Below are 24,286 nucleotides of genomic sequence, written 5' to 3'. Positions count from 1 at the left end.
TTCATAATTTCAATAAACTCTTGCTTCACAATATTATCATCTCTGCCAAGGAAACAAGAAGCATTTTGAACTCCAAAAGCTGCCAATGTGAGTCATGTCAACAACATTACATGCCTCTATACTCTGCTCTGAGTAACCTTATATTTTCTCTAACTATACACTGAAGGATCAGGAGTTTGTAAAGTTTTCAAACTCCTTTGTATTTGCCTCGTGGCTTTATGACTATTTTCTGTAACTGTTTTACTCCAATAAAGCGTTCAAAAGAATGTTACAATTATTTTTTTCTGAATCTACGGTCCCATTTCTGTTGTTGTTTCTTGAAATGTTCTAAGCTAAAAAAAAAAAAGAAACTAATAACAACTGCTTTTATTTTATTTACTTTAAAAAGTCATCAAACATAAAATTTTATTAACTAGAAAATAAAAATACTTTCCTGGAAGGCTTTTATTTTCAGAAATTTTCTAAAAACATTTGCTAAGTATTTCAAACTCAAGAAACAATACAAATAATAATAACCATGATGAAAGTAACAATTATTGAGGCTTTACTACTTGGTAGATACCATGATTTTTTTTTTTTTAATTAAATGTTACTTTGGCCAAGTATAGTGGCTCACATCTGTAATCCCAAAACTCTGGTAGGTCTAGGTGGGTGGATGGTATGAGCCCAGGAGTTTGAGACCAGCCTGGCCAACATGGTAAAAACTCATCTCTACCAAAAAAAAAAAAAAAAAAAAAAAATAGTTGGGTATAGTGGTATACACCTAGGCATGGTAGCACACTCAGGTACTCAGGAAGCTGAGGTGGGAGGATCACTTGAGCCTGGAGAGGTGGAGGCTACAGTGATTGTTTCACTACACTCCATAGGTGACAGAGTGAGACCCTGTCACACACACACACACACACACACACACACACATAGAATCTTTAATCCTTCAGACAAAGTTCTGAGTTAGATATTATTATGCCCATTAAATCAATGAGCAGACAGAAGCTTGGAGAAGCTGAGAAACTTGTAAACTTGTGTCAAGACACACTAGTAAATAGCAAGGCTAGGATTCACACCCAGATCATCCCCACTCTAATGTCTAACTTTGAATAACCATAATATAACGCATGATTAAATTATATTTGGCAAAGGAGAGGGCATTTATGGCCAACCATTTTTAAATAAAATAATGGCTTGGAAAGTCAAAAAAGTTTTATTAACATCTATGTCATTTAGTTAAGGTTATGTTGAGTGTATGTCTTTTTTTTTTTTTTTGAGATGGAGTCTTGCTCTGTTGCCCAGGCTGGAGTGAAGTGGCATGATCTCACTCACCACAACTTCCACCTTCTGGGTTCAAGCGATTCTCCTGACTCAGCCTCCTGAGTAGCTAAGACTACAGGTACATGCTACCATGCCTGGCTAATTTTCGTACTTTTAGTAGAGACAGGGGGTTTCACCCTGTTAGCCAGGATAATCTCAATCTCCTGACCTCATAATCCACCCACTTTGGCCTCTCAAAGTGCTGGAATTACAGGCCTGAGCTACCATGCCTGGCTGAGTGTATGTCTTTCAAAAGAAAGCTACTTCTAAATTATTGATCAAAGCTGGTAAAACTCAGGAAAGGAAGAAATAGCAGATCTAATTTATCGACCACAGATCCCTAAGTGCAAATTTATATCCCTAAATGCTACTTGATTGACTAATCAAGTTAATCACCCAATTTCAATAAACTTTGTCTCCATATACATAATCAGTAATATTGATTTAAATTAGATGTCTGGTATTTTTTACAAGAATAATCTGCAACATATAACACTTAGGGAGGAATATATGTGGTCATATGGGAAACATGACTTTATTGCATGAAAGTCAAACTGAAATGTTTTAAATTAAACATCACTTGAAATATAATAGATGAATACACAGCTTAAAAATCTCCTTATAAAACTTTTAGTATTAATGAATATGACCACTCTTAATTCAGAGACTATCATTTGTCAAGCTCTATCAGGTACTTCACATAGTTATTGCACTAAATTGTCACACAATTTAACGAGATAGGTATTACCTCCAATTCATGTCTGAGAAAATGGAGCCACATAGAGGATAAATCACTTGTTCACAAACCCACAGACGTTAAAGGATCTGGCAACATTTCATAGTGCTAATATAGTATGGTGGTGCTAAGTACTACCGCTTTTTCAACTACGTAAGATGGCTCACCTGTGTAAGTACTAGGTCTCTATTTCATATGTCTTACAATTTTATTCTATTTTATTTTACCAATATTTATTTATTTATTTTTGATACAAGGTCTCACTGTCTCCTAAGCTGGAGCACAATCATGGCTCACTGAAGCCTCAAACTCCTGGTCTCAAGGTGTCCTCTGGCCTTAGCCTCCCAAGTAGCTGAGACTATAGGTGTGTGCCACCACAATGGGCTAATATTTTTTCTTTCCTTCCTCTCCTCCTCCTCCTCCTCTTCCTTCCTCCTCCTCCTTCTCCTCCTCTTCCTTGTTCTTCTTCTTCTTTTTTTTTTTTTTTGTAGAAATGAGGGTCTCCCTATTTTAATCATTCATGTCCTGGAATATCATAAAACAAGTTAGTTCTATTGGGAAAAATGTAAAAAGTACACCTTAATTATATTTTTCTGTTTAAATTGCTTTGACAGTTTTACTAAGGCTTTTCCACTAACCTTAGTATAAATGTGTGTGCAATTATTACAAAATCTTTATGGGTGCTGGGACATCAGGAATCCAATTATGAATTTGCTTGCAAATTTAAAGTAGCAATAATTCATGGGCCTTGGAACAAAAATCCCAATGGTTAATGAGTGGATAAGGGTTTCTCTGGTTTCGGAAACAAATGTTCTTAGAAGATACCTGCAAATAGATCATAAGAAGAATGTGAATGCATCACCAATCCTCCATCTCTTTCCCAGACCTCATCCCCTTCTACATAGGGTTTGCTGTTAGGAATTTTTATTTTGGCCACCAGTAGTCACTAGTTGTCTGACCACAGACAAGTTGGTTAAACTTACTGAATTCAGCTTAAAAATGAAAAGCTTATTATGAAAATAATAAGATTGGCCACATATTGTGGCTTTACACCTGTATTCCGAACACTGTGGGAGGCCCAAGTGGGAGGACTGCTTGAGCCCAGGAGTTTGAATCCAGCCCGGGGAACAGAGTAAGACCCTGTCTCTATTTAAAAAAATATTAATAAAAATGAGAATAATATGAATATAATAACATGTCATCATACATTTTATTATATTAAATGTAACTGTGATTGTGAAAAGAGGTTTGTAATATAGTACAAATGTGAATTTGCATTCCTAGTGCTCTTAATACATTCACCTGGTCTGGTCTTTCAATTTTATATACATATATTGAAGCCCAGAAAATAAAGTGAAGTATGCAAGGACATACAGTAACATTTCTAAATATCATAACTATGTTTTTTCCTATTCTTTCATGCTGGCTTTTATGAGACATTACTCCCTCTCACAGCAGCATAGTTCCACGGATGCCCATTGTACAGCTTCAGAGGGCACCATTCACATTCTGATCTATGAATAATGCACACCTTGAAACACGGCTCAGAAAGAATGGCATCCCCTGAAGCTGTGTGTCAGGTGGCATTATTCAATATCGCCATCTCAACTGGCTTTTTCTTTCCTCCCTTAGATACCTATCAACAAACCTCATTGTTTTAGTATTTTTAAATGCCTGTCCATTTTAGTGATTATCTTTGCAAAAACTTTTTTTTAACTGAATAAAAGGTCTGGGTCACATAAGTTTTTCTCAAAATATAACACCTTTAATACCTTTTTAAAGCTCTGCAGTTTTGGTGGCCACTGGCAACTTCAACACCCACCTGAAATCTACTGCTTTTAATATTAGTATTGCCAAAAATAATGGATTCTTGACTACATCATGAGATTTTTCCCTATTGATTGATAATGTCAATTCTTAAGCTTTCAGAAATATGATACCACCTTGTATTACTTTGTCCCACATCTTTCTGACATCCGAGTGCCTTATTTAACCCTTGACCAGCATTTCCTCTCTAAACCCAAGACTGTTAACATCTCCCAAGGGTTGGTTCTAAGCTCTCCATTATTTCTCATCTCCTAGCCACCATTCACTATCTTCCACTACCACGATGAAGGCTTTTAGACTCAGACAGATCTATGTTTTGAATCCCAGTTCTGCTATCCATTATATGCATCTCCACTGAATGGAACCTGGACTCTCGAAGCTGACATCTTTCTCTATCAGAGAGAATTGATAACATTAACCTCACAGGATTGGTCGGAGGAATAAACAGTGCCATGTTTAGAAAGCACTATATGTCTTCACAAATTATAGTCCTACTATGTGATAATTTTTGCCATTGCCTTTTCACTGGAATTTCAATTCTTTGGGGGCTGAAGACTATGCCAGGTGTGTTAGTCCATTTTCTTACTGCTATGAAGAATTACCCAAGACTGGGTAATTTATAAAGAAAAGAGGTTTAATGGACTCACAGTTCCACTTGACTCGGGAGGCCTCACAATCATGGTGGAAGGTAAAGGAGGAGGAAAGGCATGTCTCACATGGCGGCAGACAGGAGAGCGTGTGCAGGGGAACTGCCCTTTATAAAACCATCAGATCTCATGAGACTTACTCACTATCCCAAGAACAGCATGGGAAAAATCTGCCCCCATGTCAATTACTACCACAAAGTCCCTCTCATGACATGTGGGGATTATGGGAGCCAGAATTCAAAATGAGATTTGGGTAGGAAACAGCTAAACCATATCACCAACCTTGATCACTATTGCATACTTAGTGCCTAGAATGGTACCTTCACATAGACAGTACCACATACATGTAAACTGAATGCAAGGTGGTACCCATGTAATAGAGTTTCTGAGGAGAATCCTAGTGACATTCACCTAGCCTAGGAGCCAGAAACATTGTAAACTCTAGCATATCTATTAACTTGCATTTCTCAGAAAACTATTCATTCAAAATTTAAATTAATACTTTGTAAAATCGTCTTTTCCCTCTTTTTTCTAACCTGTTATCCTCTGATAGCTCCCATTTCTTCCTCATTTCTTCACCTCAAACTTCTTTGCAAACCTCTTAGTTCTCTTCATTCCCTATATCCAGAAAGTTTAGCTCCAGGTTCATTTTGAAATATATGCTTTCAATGTACCTTAACTATAAATAATTGACTCATGCTATTCCCTCATATTGTAAAGGATTCTGCAAAAGCCCTACTGCCTAACAGAAAGAGGTTACTACAAGAGCAGATAAAGTGGAAACTGGTGTAAGAAACAGTTAATGTTTAGTCTCCAGATGGGATAATGAACATGTTCAAAGCAATAGAATGTGGAGTCAGAATAAGGGAAGGCTCTGACCTAAACTGATTTTTGTGTTGCACTTCCTAATAATTTTGTGAGGTTCTACTGTTTCCCTCTTCATCATAAGCTCCTGAAAGCAGGGGCTTTAGTAATTCATTTATTCCTTTTGTAACAGTGTCCCAGCAAAGAACTGAGTGTACTGCAGGTTCTCATAAGTTAGAAAGAGCACCTTAAACACATTTGATTTAGTTTTCTTTTTGGACCTGTGGAGACAAGAAGAAATAATCCTCCTCAAGAAGTTGAAAGGGGTAACTAGGGGTACCAGGTGCTGAGAGAATTTCTCTTAAAACATTGGATACATCTTGCTTAATTCAAATGCTTTATTATTTTACTCCACATACATTTGAATAAAGTGCTGTAACAAGTTTCATTAGCCTACTGATGATATTACAGAGAAAATGTTAATTGTTGGTGAAGAGTAGTTTAGAGAGTTTGACTAAAGAGTAGCATGATCTAATGGAAAGATGTAACCTGAATTCTTATCTTGGCTCCAGCAATTATGAACTGTGTGATTTGAGACAAGTCCTTTAATCTGTCTGTCTTTAATTTCCAGCTTCACCTGACTTCATCTTGTAGGGATGTTAGAGAGAGACAAAATATTTAAGGTAATACCTAGAATAGAATATTTCCTAAAAATTTGGTAGTAGTATGTCCTTCATAATACCACGGTATTTTCTGTATATTTTAACCTGAAGTTAGCAACCCAAAAATACAATCCTAAAAAGAGAGCTGTTGAGATTTTACCAACAGTCAAGGTTTCTTTACACTGCCATTTAATCTCTTACTTTAAAATACAGTCTCTGTACCTTCACTATTCCCACTGCATTTTATCTACACCTTGCCAGTTTACCCCTCACATCCTTCTGACTTGTGCTGATGTTTCTCAAGTCTTGACTTAGTCACCTTTTGAATGCAATATTTAGGTTACCTAATTGGGCTTCATAAACCAACTCCTCCTGGATTTCAGTTATTTTCTCTGCTTTGTTTTGAGTTTCCCATTTAGGTTTGTTCAAGATCTTGGCGCACGTTCAGATGAAGGCAACATGCCTGGGGCGGGGCTTCCCCAGACACTATGTTTCGCCAGGTGTGGGAGAAGTCTCTATGCCTCTGGTTATCTTGCAAAACCTCATTTGCTTCTGGCTGAGAACATATTGCTCTCCCCCTCCCCTTCATTTCCTAACTGTGAGAACAAAGAAGTCTGCTCCTGTGAGAGATAAAGTATTCAGCAGTGTTTGAGATGATTAGAAACAAGAAAAAGATTTCTTGTGAGTTTTGACGGGGCTTTCCTGGTGGAAGACAGAGCTTCAGTTGACATTCTGCTGTTAGCCAAGAGGCTTACTGCAATTCTGATCCAAGCCTAACCCAGCAAAACAAAGAATTTCTTCATGCCATGAATAATCTAAGATGTGTACTGCAGGCTGGGTGACCTCCTTCCCCGAAATGAGGTGCATGAGTCACTTTCGATCTAACAAGTTCATAGAATGACTTCAGGGAAATCTCCTCTTTAATTTGTATATTGACCACGTAAATATGTGGCTTTGAATGTGGTTCTTTGCTGCTGATGAGCATCAATCAAGCTGCAATTTAAACTTGTTTTTGAAGCAGTGTTTACTTGAAACGAGTGTTTAGAAAAGAGAGGGAGGAAGAGAGGGATACTTTAGAAATGATCTTTGAGGCTATTTTAGAGATATCCATGCCACCTATTTGCACATTTTGGGAATTTTATTCAAGTCAAAAAGCATTTACTGAGCACACACAATATCCTCAGAAATGAATTATATAACCAGGATATAACATAATCAATAAGGTTTTATGCTCACTCTGGGGTAACACCTAGTCTACTTTCTGGGGATTGCCAAGAGCTTAGAGAGTTGTAATTGTTTTCTAGGCTGCAGTAACAAGTTACTGCAAACCTGGAGGCATAAAACAACAGAAATGTATTTTCTCATAATTATGAAGGCCAGAAGTCCAAACTCAAAATTTTGGCAAGGTCACACTTCCTCCAGCGGCTGTCAGGGAGAATCTGCTGCATGCCTATCTTTTAACTTCCTGTAGGTGCCATCAACCCTCAGCATTCCCTGGCTTGTAGTTGTATCATTCTAATCTTTTGCTGCTCTCTTTATGCTGCCTTCTCTGTGTATGTCCTTTCTTCTTTGTGTCTATCTCTGACTCCCTCTTCCTTTCTCTTTGAAGGATACATGTGCGATTGTATAGTTTTTCATATTAACTTGACTGGGCCAATAGATAGATGCTAGAATACCAAAATCCTTCTCCATCTGTGGAGATGAGAACTTTAAAAAAAAAAAGTTATCTGCCTTGAAAATGCAATGGTGGGACAGGTATAGTTAATAGTTATAGACAATGCCATTTTAAGGGAGAAAATGGAAGAAATAAAGTGGTCACTTATGCCAATCAAGCTGAAAATCCAGTAAGGAAAAGTTCATTAGGTTTTAAGACCTGACAATTATTTTCTGTTGCTTGAAGCTATGATCTCTGGGTCTGGAGTTTTGCCCTCTGTACCCCAAGTTCTGCCCTCAGAGTCATTCTTCTTTTTTTGAAGGATAACACGTTTGTAGCCAACTAGTTCTATCAGCCCATTTTCTACTTTTACAATCCCAGAAGACTGACAGTCTGCCTTCATTATGTTCCATATATGCCCTTTCAGCTGGCAGTGTTTCTGCTGATATAATATTCCCAAAAGCCTTGTGGGTCTCCCATGTGTGTCACAGGGGCTCATATCATTGGATAACAGCATACCCCATAGGTCTTTCTTGGATAACTCCAACTCTTCTTAGCTTCAGTTGAGATGACTGAGTGAATGCAGAAGTCACACATCTGAGATTATTAAATTGCTGTCCAGCCACATCCTTGGCTTTCTCTCAAGAGCAGTTTTTTTCTAACAGTGATATTTATTCTTAATATTAGTTAGGTTTTTCTTGAATCCTGATAGGTTGTAAATTTCCAAAACTATTAACTTCTCTTTTCTTTCTGCTTAACAGTTCCTTCCTCAATCCATTTATTTCCTCTTACATTCTATGTTAAGCATCAAGAAGAAATCAGGTTGCACATTTTGACAGCAGGCCTGTTCATCTCCTTAACTAAATATCCAAGTTGATTGCTTATAAATCCTCTTCTGACACAATTGCAGAATAGAATTAAGCCAACTTTTCTGACAGTATATAACAAGGATCTGCTTTCCTGCAGTTTCCAATAACATGCTCCTTACTGCTGGTGCTGAACCCTCTCCTGCCGTGCTTCCAACATTCATATTTCTACTGATATTCTGTTTATGACAATACATGTGTTCCCTAAAACTACAGAAGACTTCCCTACTTTGTTCCTCATTTTGTTCTGAGCCCTCACCAGAATCTCCTTCAATGTCCATATTTCTACAAATACTCTGTTCAAGAAAGTTGAGTTGTTGTTATCATGCTTCCTCAAGTTCTTCCAGCTTCTATCACTATGCAATTACAAAGCCACTTCTACATTTTTAGGAATTTATTACAGCAAATATAAAAACATCTGAGGCTGGCACGGTGGCTCATGCCTGAATCTCAGTATTTTAGGAGGCCGAGGTGGGAGGATCGCTTGAGTCTAGGAGTTTGAGACTAGCCTAAGCAACATAGCAAAACACTGTCTCTACACAAAAAATAAAAGTAAAAATGAGTCAGCCCTGGTGGCTATTGTCAGGTACTACTCCAAGCTACTGGAGAGGCAGAAGTAGGAGGATTTCTTGAGCCCAGGAGGTCGAGGCTGCTGTGAGACATGATCATGTCACCTCACTCCAATCTGGGTGGCAGAGTGAGAACCCTGTCTCAAAACAAAGCAAAACAAAACAAAATCTGTATCCATTTTCTATTACCACCGTAACAAAGTACTACATGTTTGGTGGCTTAGAACAACATTAATTTATATTCTCCTAATTCTAGAGGCCAGAAATCTGAAATCAGTTTCACTGAATTGAAATCACGATGTCAGCAGGGCTGTGCTCCTTCTGAAGCTTCATGGAGAGACTTTGTTCTTTGTCTCTTCCAGCTTCTGGTGGCTGTAGGATTCCTTAGCTTGTGGGCCCATCACTTCAACAATCTCTGTCTTTCCATCACCTATTCTTCTTCTTCTGTTTGTCTGTCTTCTTCTTTGTGTGTCTGTATCCAAATTTCTTCTATCTTTCTCTCCGATAAGGATGTATGTGATGGCATTTACCTCCCACTAAGATAATCCAGGATAGCGCCTCCTCTCAAGGTCCTTAACTGAATAACATCTTTTGCTACGTAACACAATAGCCATTCTTTGCCATGAAAGTGTAATGGTCACAAATCCCAGGGATTAGAATATGGACATATCTTTTTGTTGGAGCCACCTCACTGCTTACTAGAGCAATTAATAATCAGTGATATCCTATTTTATGTCAGACATTATGCTAAGCATTTTAATTCTTATTTCATTTATTATATAGAAAGATAGATGAAAAATGTATTATCTCCATTTTATAGATGAAGAAGTTAAAAATCAGAGAGGAATTATCTTAATTTATTTGGTATTGCTATAAAGGAATACCTGAGACAATGATTTATAAAGAAAAACATCATTTGGCTCACAATTCTGCTGGATAGAAGACTGGGTATCTTGTGAAAGGCTCAGGCTGCTTCCACTCAGAGTAGAAGGTGAAGGGAAGCTGGCATGTGCAGAGATCACACACTGAGAGAGGAAGCAAGAGAGATCATGGAGAAGTGTCAGGTTCGTTTTAACAATAAGCTCTTTTGGGAACTAAGAGTGAGAACTCACTTACTACCACATCTCCAGGGAGAGCATTCATCTATTCACAAGGGATCCATGCTCATGACCCAAACACTTCCCATTAAGCCCCACATACAACACTAGGGATCAAATTTCAACATCAGATTTGAAGAAAACAAGTATTTATACTATAGCAGGAACCGATATCCTAAAAATCTCACTGCCAGTTTGCCTGGCTTCATATGCAGAGACCTTAGCTAGACTACTCTGCCCCTTCCACTAGCTATTGTGCTTCAGGAGTTGAAATTCTTATTTAAAAGGGGAAAATAAAAGAGCACATTCCCAAAACAGTTACAGATTCCATCATAATCCATGCCTGACATACATTACTGTGTCCAATACATTTTAAAAATACCCAGTAAAGAGAATGACCCAACTGCAAGTAGATATATTATGGAGGTAGCATTGATCTTTGGACTACAAATGTCCATTAATTCTCACTCTCTGCCCCAAGTGAAAGATTCATTGTTGTGGGATGGCAGCATTAAACTCAAACAGTAAGGCGGAGACTGTGCAACTTAAAGCACCATTTTGCTTCATGTTTCTGATCTGATGAAAGATTTAGAGCAAGGGGCCTAGACAGATGATGAAATGAAGCTGGTCAATCCTGAGCATTCATGAAGCAACAACTTGGCATCATGTTTTCTGTGAGTCACCTTTGAGTAAGACAAATGAAAGAAGATGGAGTTCTTTCCTGAAAGAAAAGGCTAATATTCATTTAAATGCACATGATAGAAAAATTAAACCCTGGTGATGGAAAGAACAAATTGGAAAGTAAAAGGTCAAGTATCAGCAATGGCCTGAGATGGAAGAAGCTTTGGAAAATTGGCATAGACACCGTCTTCAGAAGAAGCATGTGGCTGAGCAGATAGAGAAGGAGAAGCAGATGGAGGTAATGGATGATATGCTATGTGTTTGTGTGTGGGTTTGTCTGATTGGAGCAGAACTCAAGGACTAGATTGAAGAGTGAAATAATTAGGTGAGTTTTCCCCCAAAACACTGAGTTTTTATTCACTTTATAAAATAACAGCTATTAGTTATCAGTACTATTATCAAACACAAACTATGTCAATGTGATACACAAATCACACAAATACACAGTGAACATAGAAAATAAAGATTGCTGGTAATGCAACTTGCAGAAATAACCACTAGGAACATTTCGTTCTGAGTGTTTCCTATTGTACATATTCACCTATGTCTATTTATACACTTTTCTTCTACCATGGGATTATGATACGCAACCTTCCCTGTAGACTGTTTTTTTTTTTTTTACTTAAAAACCTGCTGTAAAGATTTTTCAGATTACATATTCCTCGAAAACATGATTTTAATGGTTGCATAACTTTTTATTATACAAATATATTAACACCCATTTAAATAATTTTCTATTTTTGATATTTAGGTTGTTTCCTATTTTACCCTCTTATAACATTAATCTGATCAACCAACTTGCATCCATGAATTATGTGCATGTAAATTGGATTCTCATTTTAAGTGTGAGACAAGAAATTCCCAGCAGTTATTTAATATTAATATGTTTCTCTCTCTCCTCTCCCATGTATTACACACACACACATATGTGTACATATATACACAGTCTTATAAAATAACACTACAAAACAAGTAGCAGGATACCTGCAAGGCTGGAGAGGTAACTGAGATACACAGACGGCAAACCCAAGATTCAATTCAGTTCTCTCTAACAACAAATTCTAAATTCTCTCCTCTATGATACTACTGCTAGTAGTGATAATAACTAACCTTAGTTGATCACTACGTGCTAGACAAGGTACTAAATATTTTAATGTAAACTGTCTCATATAACCCTTACAACATCTTTATAAGGTTGTGGAGGCAAAAAGGGAGTGATCCCTTTTCTCCCCATAAAGGATCATGGCCAAAATCTCTATAACAAAACAGAGTTTGATAAGAGACAAGCAAAACAAATTTATTATGTGCACAGGAATTCTACAAAAAAATATTAAAAACTCAAAAAAAAAGGCCAGATGATTGATGCTTAAATATCCTCTTCATTGAGGACAGAAAACTGAATGAACAGATCTAAATAGAAGATAATGATTCATAAAAGATTCTCTTTGGATGCTGAATGGGACCAAAGGACAAACAATACCTTGTAGACAAGTTAGGGAAAGGTGTGGCGCAGAACTGCTTTGTGAACAAAGGTTCTTATTAGGCAAGTGCAGTTCCCCCAAGTAATTTGTCACAACTGCCCTCAGAAGAACAAATGAAAAGTCTGTCTGCATGTGGTAATATTTGCCAGTCTCTTCTCTTCTCCAGTGTTAATCTTTCCTGGTTATTCAATGAGATTCATAAGAAGAGAGTTTCAAGATAATTTCCTTTGATTTAGAAGAAGTTTTCTCAGCCCAATAGGGAAATTTCAGAGAAAGCCCCTCCTAACGTTTTGGAAAAGGAGGATCAGAGAAGCAGGGAGACAGAGTAAGATCAGAGGGAGACCTTAAAGCTTCTTTACTTTAACACACCAGAGCAGCATATTTTAAGGTATTGGTTTCTGAGCCCCAACGAGGTAAACAATTACTATTATAATCATTTTAGAATTGAAAAAAAGGAGAAAAAAATAATTTAATAATTTGTGCAAGGTCACACCACTAGTTACTCTATCTGTCAAGAAGTCTCAGTGTGTAGACACAAATTACAAGATCACTTTGTATTGGATATACTATATGGGTTTGAGATAGAATTTATTGTACCTATCATAGTCCTACTGGCAAACATTGCAATGTTGGCAGTAGAGTATCTTGGTTAACAGTACTGACTCTAGAGTACAGACTGCTCAAATTTAAATTTCAGCTCTGGCACATTTAGCTATGTGACCTTAGACAGGTTAATTAATACCTCTGTGCCTGGGCCGGGCGCGGTGGCTCAAGCCTGTAATCCCAGCACTTTGGGAGGCCGAGGCGGGTGGATCACGAGGTCAACAGATCGGGACCATCCTGGTCAACATGGTGAAACCCCGTCTCTACTAAAAATACAAAAAATTAGCTGGGCATGGTGGTGCGTGCCTGTAATCCCAGCTACTCAGGAGGCTGAGGCAGGAGAATTGCCTGAACCCAGGAGGTGGAGGTTGCCGTGAGCCAAGATCGCGCCATTGCACTCCAGCCTGGGTAACAAGAGCGAAACTCCGTCCCAAAAAAAAAAAAAAAAAATACCTCTGTGCCTAAGTTTTCTCATCTCTAAAATTGGGATAATTATAACAAATAATTATGAAAATTAAATAAGATAATTAAATAGAGGGGTACCTAATAGTAAGGCTTCAATAAATGTTAACTGATATCCAAAGAAGTACTAATTGCAATGACAAAAGCATCAAATAAAAAATAACACGTAAATAGAGAAATTTGCTCTAGACTGAGCTATGAAAAACAAGACTTCCATTGGAAAATTCCAATTAGGCTTTTATCTGTTAACATTTAGAGTATAATGAAAATTAGATAATAGTACAAAAACATAGTAACTAACTAAACTTTGACTCTTTTGGATGTCATAAAATAATTAGCTATTCACTCTTCTCAAATAAAGAGAGCTGCTAGCTCACTGCTGGGTGAGCCTTCAGATAGAAACTCATTCACAGAAAGAACTAGGATCACTTTTCTAGCATACAGGAAAACAAGACCAAAGAGATATAAACAAAAGTTTGCCGACATGACCAGAGAAAGTCTGATATGTGAAGAGGAGCTCAGTGAACTAGGAAGGACGCCTTTCTCAGTCCTCCAAATCGACACTTACAAGTTCCCAAGCTTGATGACCTTGTCTCATCCTAAATAAGACATCTGTATCACATATGGTAAGACAGGGACTGAGCGTATACAGAATGAAAGAATTTTATACTGAAATGGGACATTGGTCCAAACACTGAGGCAACAGAGGTCCTGAGAGGAGGAGTAAGTGACTCACACAAAGTGGCTAGAATCCAGATTTCCAAGAATGGTTCAGTATTCTTTGATTCTACCATTTTATCTCATTTATGTATGTGTGTGTGTGTGTGTGTGTGTAGGTATAAATATGTGTATTCACGGATACATACATACATATTTATTGCATGAATGTGTTATATATGTATATGCATGAATGTGTTTATGTGATTGGATGTTTATATGCATGAATATGTATATGAATGTATAGGCATGAATATGTAAATATATATGCATGGATATCTGTGTGTGTGTGCATATATATATATGTATTTCATTCTGTATATTCTATCAAATACCTACTGACAGCTCTGTTGCATAATTTATGTCATGAATAATTGATAATATCCATAAAGGAAGTTTAGGTTAATTTACATCAAGATGCTTCTTGAACACATTTAGAAATTTTTCACAGCTACACATACAGCTGCCTGGTCACAGATTCGGTTTTTGTCTTCACGGACTTTGTTTTGCTGATGCAGTGCTGAACCGCAGAGGTATTTTCAAAAAAGCGTATCTCAAAGGACAAGATCAAATGACATTGTAATTGAAGTCTGCATTTTTGGTAAGACTTTCCCTCTGCTTCTTTGTCACTATGCATGAGACAAGCTGTGCTGCGCTGTTTCAGACAAAGGAGCTTGCAAGAAAAAGGCATTAAGACTTTGCTTTATTTCTTACCTATTTGTTTATTCACAGTGTGCAAAACCATGTTTACTCTTGTAATAAAAGGAAATTGTAATTCACTTATTTAATGAAAAATATACTATGGTTTAACCTTACATGTAGAAAAAAGCCATTTTTATAACCAGAACTATTGTTTTCCATAATAAATCCCACTCATTACATCTAATCAGGATAACATTTCTTTTTCTCTTAACTCTTACTTTTCCTTTAGATAGTAATCCAAGCTCAGTGGTGACACAATTTATAAGGGTCCCCTTGGTCAAATGCCATAATCTTCTAAACCTTCCCTTGTACAGAGATCAGAACTGCAATTCACGTACATAGCTTGGTTTGATTTCTGTGCATTGAAATAGTCGGCTTTTCCCCCATCACACTAGGATGTAGAAAAGGGAGGAATAATTGGTATGTTCTCTCATTTTGATCTTTATTAGAATGTGATGTTGGGAATCTGCTTATTGGCATATTCAGCCTCGTTACCAGGATGTGTGCTATTGAGGAAATAAAATAAACAGCTCAGTTTGAAGATTAAGGCAGTTGCCTGCCATGATGCTCAATGCTGGTTTGCAGTTTGGGGATAGAAAACATGTCTGTCAGCCAGGCAAGTTCTATTACGCAGCACTGGTACAGTGCCTGGAACTTAGGGGACTAGGTGAAAGAATGAATAAACACATGCATTTTGCCATTCCCCATACCACTGCTATCATTGCTTTGTCTATATTTTGCTCCAAATAATTTTAATTTTATAAATATTGTGTAAAAGAAAGTTGTGTAATGCAAGTATCTTTCCCTGGTGATCGTTAATAAAATACATATATAAGTATAGCACTATTTATTTAAATTCAGGGTTGTATTCCTTCCACACACAAATGTAGGATATAGAACACACCTTGGGAAACACTAAAGTTTGAAAGTTCTAAAGTAAGATAATAGTGATAATTAATAATAGTTATACAAAGTAGCTATCATTTAAGTACCTAGTATCTACGGAGTTAGCTCATTTAATTGTCATACCTAAGAGGAAATCGTTATTTTTCCCATTTCATAGACAAGAAAAGTGAATTCAACAAACAATTCATATACAACTTATAATAACAATAATAAAACAGTTATTGATAAAACTGATTTTATACTGAGATTTATTGACAATGTAAGATTTGATTTTCACAATGACCCTATAAGGGAAACCGGGTATCTTCATTAACAGGCGAGGAAACTTAACTAAATAACCCATTCACTCAGATACTAAGTGGATTACTCAATATTTGAGCCCATTCATCTCCATGATATAATCCTGTAACACATGCCTTAATCTAGAAGAACTTGCACAATTCCACCACAGAGTCAAGAGCATATAATAGTACCCTCTAATCCAAGGTGGATATGTTCCAAGACCCCCAGGGGATGCCTCAAATCTCCAACAGTATGGAACCCTATGTATACTTTGCACAAATTTCTTTTTCCTTCTTCATAATTTCACAGGTAGAAGATTCATTCTTACCATAGACTTTAGCAACCTCAGCATACCATTTTTTTCTCACGTTATTAAATGGAGAACTTTCACCTTTTCATTGAAAGGAAGCATTTTACAGCTTCTCTTTGCTATATCCAAATAGCCAGCCTCACTACTCTTGTGCTTTGAGGGCAAGATGAAGTAAAACAAAGGTTACTTGAACATAAGCACTGCAATACAACAGCAGTTCACCTGGTAATTGAGATGGCTACTAAGTGACTAACAGGCGGGTGGGTATAAAGTGTGGAAATGCCGGACAAAGGAAGGATTCGTATCCAAGGCAAGGTGGAACAAGCATGCAGGAGATTTCCCCAGGCCACTCAGAACGGTGCATGCCTAAAAACTTAGAAATTCTTTATTTCTATAATTCTCTGCTTAATTTTTTTGGATGGCAGGTAAGCCAAACTGCAGATAAGAGGGAAGTACTGTACTTTCTAGAATGGAGCAGTGGATGTGCTCAAGATATTCTAGTTCTGCTGTGTCACTCACAGGAAACAATTCTAGAACTAAAAGTTACAAAGTTCATCAGTTACTGCAATTTCAAATGAATACAAGAACCAAGCTTTAAAAAAATTTTTTTAAATTGTTCATTGGTGCAGGTGACAGAGAATCATTCAGCATCAGTGAAACAGCCAAGTATTTTTTGGACTGTTAACCATGTTATTTAGAGCTGTGTGTATACAGCTTGTTTGTTTAAATTGAGAAGAAAGTTACCCAGCTCTAAGAGCAATGGAAGGTTACCAGTTGACTTTTGTCTTCTTTCAGGAAGCACAGAGGAGCGAGGAACAATTCAAGTTTCAAGAGAAGAGGATCCACAAAGTGTTATTTGTTTTCTTCCATTTGATTTCTATATTCAGCTGGGCACTTCCTTGAAACTGATGCCCAGAGCTGTCATTTATCCACTTTTCCATTATCACATCTGAATCCCGCAGGCCCACTTCAAATGTGGAGGGATACACCTGCAGTTTCTGAATGGATTTCTTCAACAATGCCGCCCAATTGACTCACATTTAGAAATACTTTGATCGACCCATCTCTTTGTCACATGAAGCTGGAAACACTAAAGGAGGCTCTTGGAAAGAAAGGTCTGGTTCCATGGCCAAATATCTCGACTTTTCCAAAAAAAAAGAGTATTTCTGTCTCTTCAAAAGAAGAATTACATGCAATGGGAAGATTGATGTTCCTCTGTCAAAAGCTACCTTGGAACAGGTGCTCCCAATTAATTTCCATGAGCCACATTTATCCTGTGGTCAGATAATTAGAAAAAATAACCTGGAAGAATATTCTTTTGCCAGTCTAGTAGCCACATTTGATGTAATAAAACAGCAAGCACTTAGGAATATACCAATAATAAAGATTTATTTCTATTCTGGTATATATTGTAATGAACAATATTGTTATTATAGAATTTAAAATTACATTGTCAGAGCTATTTATGTTTATCATGCAAAATGTGCAAAATATAATAAAATGCAAAAAAATTTTCAATACATAGAAATATGGGCATGTTTTATTTTCACTCTATTTTTGCATATATATTGACATAGATGTAGTCAAACATTATATAGAGTTTTATGAATAACACAGTCATTAAAAAGTAATTAACCAAGTAATATCCATAGTCATTGTAAACTAATTGGAAAACACAGATAAATAATATATAAGCATCACTTTCTTTGTAGTAGCACAATACTTTTTCTGATATATGTTATTGCTATTTGTTTGTTTTAAAATTCAAAGAATTACATTTGTGTAGTAATGATTTCTGTGGTTGTTATGGAGCCTATGTGCCCTTGGGAAGGATTTTAAATATCATGAAACTGAGTTCTTTTCAGTTTTCTTTCTCATTAAGGGGACTGGAGAGATCAGCCTCTTAGTAAAGATTTGACTGATATAAAAGATACAATTATGTGCTCTATTACCAACTCGGATGGACTTTATGGTATTTAAATGAACAAAGCTCTCTTTGTCATTTCATTAACATGATTCCTTTTCAGAGAACAAGCAGTTCTCATCTACTTCCTCCATTTTGGGAAAACAGCCCAATATTTCTCAATCTCATTTGAAAGAAAAATGGTTGTTGGTCTTTCCATAATTGATTGAGGATGTGTCTGGTCTCTGAGTGCACCTGACTCCATGGCTTATCTCCGACCACACTAGTGTGAGAAGTGCCATGTTCTATTTGGGTGGAATATTTAGACGTTCAAAAGCATAGAACATAACAACCATTAGTAATTTATAATTCCATGGCATTTGTTAGTTTGTTTTTCTCATTTTTTCTTTTTTTCTCTTAAAAAATGAAATTTGTAACATCTATGACCAGAATATATTGTTCTAAAAGGGTTCAAATTTAAAATGCTGAATTTCTTCACTTGAACTTTGCACAATTATGAATTTTAATACTTGCAAATTTTACTTTGGCATATTGTAAGAACTATAAGGTCAGAAGTATGTATGTATATTATTGTATATATTGTATATTATTAATATGTACATTATCATATACACATAAGCATATTACCTACCATAGGGTTCAGTATAAAAAGCTGGGGAGAATTTTTTGCTCAATAGATACTAAGAAGAGAGCTTCAAATTGTCTCTTTGGGTCTTGGTGATGCTTATGTAAGCTACAACCTTGTGTAGGACATTGAACCACATAACTTGAGCCTGCTCTCTCAGTATTACTCTTTCAAGAGTAAAAAGAAGTAGTCCAGAATTGAACATTAGTTAAAATAAGGATCCAAATAACTGTGTAACTAAGTTCTTAAACAACAGAGTAGAAATGGAAGCAAATTTTAAATGCCCTACTTAAGATGAACCTGTAAAATTATTTGGAACCACCCAAATTTCTGGGTTACTTCATGGATCTTTTGCCCAAGATGAGGCCTCTTCCTTCAGTGCTCTTTTACCCATTTCAACCCACCTCTGAGACCCTTAATTTAGCGAAATCCCATTCATTGTTTGAGTAAAGTGAGTACAAATTTTGGGAACCTAAAGCATACCTAGGTTTGAGGAACTTACTTTTTAATAAAAGGATATAAAGTTACAAATATACAAGGTGAAGAGAGCCCGCATAACCAAGACAATCCTAAGCAAAAAGAACAAAGCTGGAGGCATCACACTACCTGACATCAAGCTCTACTACAAGGCTACAGTAATCAAAACAGCATGGTACTGGCACCAAAACAGAGACATAGACCAATGGAACAGAACAGAGGCCTCAGAGAAAATGCCACACATCTACAACCATCTGATCTTTGACAAACCTGACAAAAACAAGCAATGGGGAAAGGATTCCCTGTTTAATAAATGGTATTGGGATAACTGGCTAGCCATGTGCAGAAAGCAGAAACTGGACCCCTTCCTGACACCTCACAATAAAATTAACTCCAAATAGATTAAAGACTTAAACATAAGACCTAACACCATAAAAACCCTAGGAGAAAACGTAAGCAAAACCGTTAAGGACATAAACACAAGCAAGGACTTCATGACTAAAACACCAAAAGCATTAGCAACAAAAGCCAAAATAGACAAATGGGATCTAATTAAACTCCAGAGCTTCTGTACAGCAAAAGAAACAATCATTAGAGTGAACCAGCAATAAACAGAATGGGAAAAAAGTTTTGCAATCTACCCATCATCAAAGGGCTAATATCCAGAATCTATAAAGAACTAAAACAGATTTATAAGAAAAAAACAAACAAACCCATTCAAAAGTAGGCAAAGGATATAAACAGACACTTTTGAAAAGAATACATTTATGAGGATGACAAACATGAAAAAATGCTCATCATCACTGGTCATTAGAGAAATGCAAATCAAAACCACATTGAGATACCATCTCACACCAGTTAGAATTGTGATCACTAAAAAATCTGGAGACAAAAAGATGCTGGAGAAGACGTGGAGAAATAGGAATGCTTTAACATTGTTGGTGGCAGTGTAAATTAGTTCAATCATTGTGGAAGACAGTGCGTTGATTCCTCAAGGACCTAGAAATAGAAATTCCATTTGACTTAGCAATCCCATTACTGGGTATATACCCAAAGGATTATAAATCTTTCTATTAAAAAGACACATGCACAAGTATGTTCATTGTGGCACTGTTTACAATAGCAAAAACTTGGAACCAATCCAAATGCCCATCGATGATAGACTGGACAAGGAAAATATGGCACATATACACCATGGAATACTTCGCAGCCGTAAACAATGATGAGCTTGTGTCCTTTGCAGGGACATGGATGAATCTGGAATTCATCATTCTCAACAAAGTGACACAAGAACAGAAAATCAAACACCGCATGTTCGAACTCATAGGTGGGTGTTGAACACATGGACACAGTGAGGGGAGCATCACACACTGGGTCTGTTGCGGGGCGGCTAGGGGAGGGACAGCAGGGGGCGGGAAGTTGGAGAGGGATAACGGGGAGAAATGCCAGATATAGGTAAAGGGGGGATGGAGGTATCAAAGCACATTGCTGTGTATGTATCTATACAACAATCCTGCATAATCTGCGCATATACCCCAGAACCTAAAGTACAATTTAGAAAAATCGTAAAAATGAGAAAATAAATCACGACAAATAACTGCATACTTAAGATTCAGCCCACTTTCTTCCAAGGTCTCTTTAGACAATTTAATGAAAATGCTTAAGCAGAAATGATATCCATTTGCATCCTGAATTTTCCTCTCCAACTTTAACACCCAGCTTTCCCAAGTCTGCCCAAAGGAGAAATCAAAAAACGAAAGTTTCTTTAAAAATTTTGTTTTAGTCACCAGAAAAATGCAAATCAAAACCACACTGAGCTACTGCCTCATGCCAGTTAGAATGGCATTCATTAAAAAATCAGGAGACAACACATGCTGGAGAGGATGTGGAGAAATAGGAAAGCTTTTATACTGAGTGTAAATTAGTTCAACCACTGTGGAAGACAGTGTGGCAATTTCTCAAGGATCTAGAAACAGAAATACCATTTGACGCAGCAATCCCATTACTATGTATATATCCAAAGGATTATAAATCATTCTGTTATAAATACACATGTACATTTATGTTTATTGCAGCACTGCTTACAATAGCAAAGACTTGGAACCAACCCAAACGCCCATCAATGATAGACTGGACAAAGAAAAGGTGGCACATATATACCATAAAATACTATGCAGCCATAAAGAAGGATGAGTTCACATCCTTTGCAGTGATATGGATAAAGGTGGAAACCATCATTCTCAGCAAACTGACACAAGAACAGACAACCAAACACTGCATAGTTTCACTCATAAGTGGGTGAACAATGAGAATATACAGACACAGGGAGAGGAACATCACATACTGGGGCCTGTCAGGGGATAGGGGACTAGGGGAGGAATAGCAGGCAGTAGGGGTTTGGGGAGGGATAGCATTAGGAGAAATTCCTAATGTAGATGTTTGTGTGATAATGTAGCAAACCACCACGGCATGAGTATACCTATGTAATAAACCTGCATGTTCTGCACATGAACCCAACAACTTAAAGTATAATAAGAAAATTGTTTCAATTGACCAACTGTACATATTTATGGCGTACAATGAAATCTTATCATTTGTGACAATGTGAATAAGCTTGGATCACATCATGTTAAGTAAAATAAGCCAGACACAGGAAAAATAATGATCACACTCATGTGGCATCTAAAAAAAAAAAAAAAAAGTTGGTATCAAAGAAGCAGAGTAGAACAGTGCTTTACCAGAGACTGTGGGGGCGGGGAGAATGGGGAGAGGCTGGTCAAGGCCTTCTTGAGCATTATGGCAAGTCTTAGACTTGCAAGAAATCTCAGACTTCCTGCAAGAAATCTTACCTGTTTGCTTTCAGTATTCCTCTCCTGAGCTTCTGTAGCATAGTATGTCCTCCTCTATCTTAGCATTTACCACCTTACATTTTAAGTTCCCCTATTAGAATAGGAGTCTCCCTGATTAGAATAGCAAATTTGAATCCCTCACCATTTTATCCCCAATTTTCAACACAGTTCTTCTATAATATGCACCAAATACATATTTTCCAATAATAGCAAATAATTGCATAGTGCTTACTATATGCTGGTCTGTGTTCTAAGTATTTTATATCTCTTCACTAGAACAAAGCTAACTTTATTATCAGCGTTATATAGATGAGGAAACTAAGAAGTAGAGAGCTTAAATAACTTGCCCAAGTCCAGAGAGTTAGTTCATCCTGGAGCTGAAATTCAAACCCAGGCAGTGTGCTAATGCCATTCGAGCTCCTGACCCTATGCAATACTGCCTCTCAAAATAAATGCTAGAAGAATGCTTCTCTTCACTCCTGCTTTGAGTGGCATTTAAACTCCATGCCTCAAGGCATGGTTTGCTACAATGGCCAGCTCCTTAAGAACTGATAATCCAATTTGTGAATTTTTGAAGACTTGCAGCCTCTTCACCCCCCTACAGCTTCTTGCCTGTAGGAAACACTTACATGCTTGTTAGTACCTCCCCAGAGATGTTGCCAGGAGAGGAGACCATATTACTTCCATTGTCCTCTACAGCCCCCAGTTATTCTTAAGGCTACTGGGGTCTCTAAAAACTAATCTTGCAATAGCTTGTCTGTATGTGTGGATTCCAAATAGGAAGCAACCCTTTATTATCTTACCCTTTTCGCCCCTTAAGGGTTGTCATCCAGACCAATCCTCTCCTTCGAAAGATATGTTAAGTACACAAATGGAAGCTGAGAATATGCCCCTTCAGCAGTTGAAAGATTTTTAGTGGGAGAGTGACAGAATAAAAACTATATTTAAAGGGGATTAGGAGATGCATTGCAGGAGAGAAAGAAATGGGAGATGAGGAGGTAAGTGAAGAGCAAATTGGTTTCACATTGCAGCAGCTTTCAATGTGGACACTGATGCTGCACAGCTGCCAACCATTTCCAACACTTTAAAATAATTATTTGCTGAAACTGGTTTTGGTATAATTTCCCAAGTCCAGTGACGCTCATAACAGTTTGAGAACCTTGTGTATTAGTCCATTCTCATGCTGCTATAAAGAACTGCCCAAGACTGGTAATTTGTAAAGGAAAGACGTTTCACTGACTCACGGTTCCACGGAGCTGAAGAGGCCTCAGGAAACTTACAATCATGGTAGAAGGGGAAACAAATGCATCCTTTTTCACACGGCAGCAGGAAGAAGAAACAGTGCCAAGCATAGGGCGAAAAGCCCCTTATAAAATCATTGGATCTTGTGAAAACTCACTCACTATCATGAGAAAAGCAGCGTGGAGGTAACTGCCCCCATGATTCAGTTACCTCCAGCCAGGTCCCTCCTGTTATATGGGATTATGGGAACTACAATTCAAGATGAGATCTGGGTGAGGACACAGCCAAACCATAACACCTGTGCGGAGAATATTTCTTTAGTTTTGAAGACAAAGTTGGCATAGGCAAAAGGTTAACTAAAATAATAATTCATGCTTATGTTTCCTGGCCAGCAAGCAAAGCTGACTAAAATTTTCTTATCTCAAGGTTTATTTCTATTATGTAGAATTTTCTGTTTGTAACAGGAAGTAATATTAAGCTCTGGGGAAATTTCTCTTGCAATTACAGGCATCTAAAGAGGGAAGGCTTCTCTAGCCAAGAGAGAGCTTTTGCGATTTTGTAATCCAGACTGTATATGTTTTATGCAACATTAATCTGCCTCATTTTGCTCAGATGAGAGGTTTTATATGTCATTCCCTGGGAAAAAAATTGGTGACCATAACTGCATAATGAAGTTGACTTCCTAGCAGCTTATCAGGATTGGGTTCCTGAAATATTTCAAAGCATTTACAAAGCCTGGCAGAAATAAGCAGAATTATATCACAGTAAAATTTTATTCATTTGGAAGGCACTCATTTGGACTTTATGATCATGGGCAATGGCTGGAGTGACCTTTAACAGGCACTACCTACTCAA

The sequence above is a fragment of the Callithrix jacchus genome, chromosome 15, assembly GCF_049354715.1.
Source record: "Callithrix jacchus isolate 240 chromosome 15, calJac240_pri, whole genome shotgun sequence".
Taxonomy (NCBI): Eukaryota; Metazoa; Chordata; class Mammalia; order Primates; family Cebidae; genus Callithrix; species Callithrix jacchus.
Note: the sequence above shows the minus strand (reverse complement) of the source record.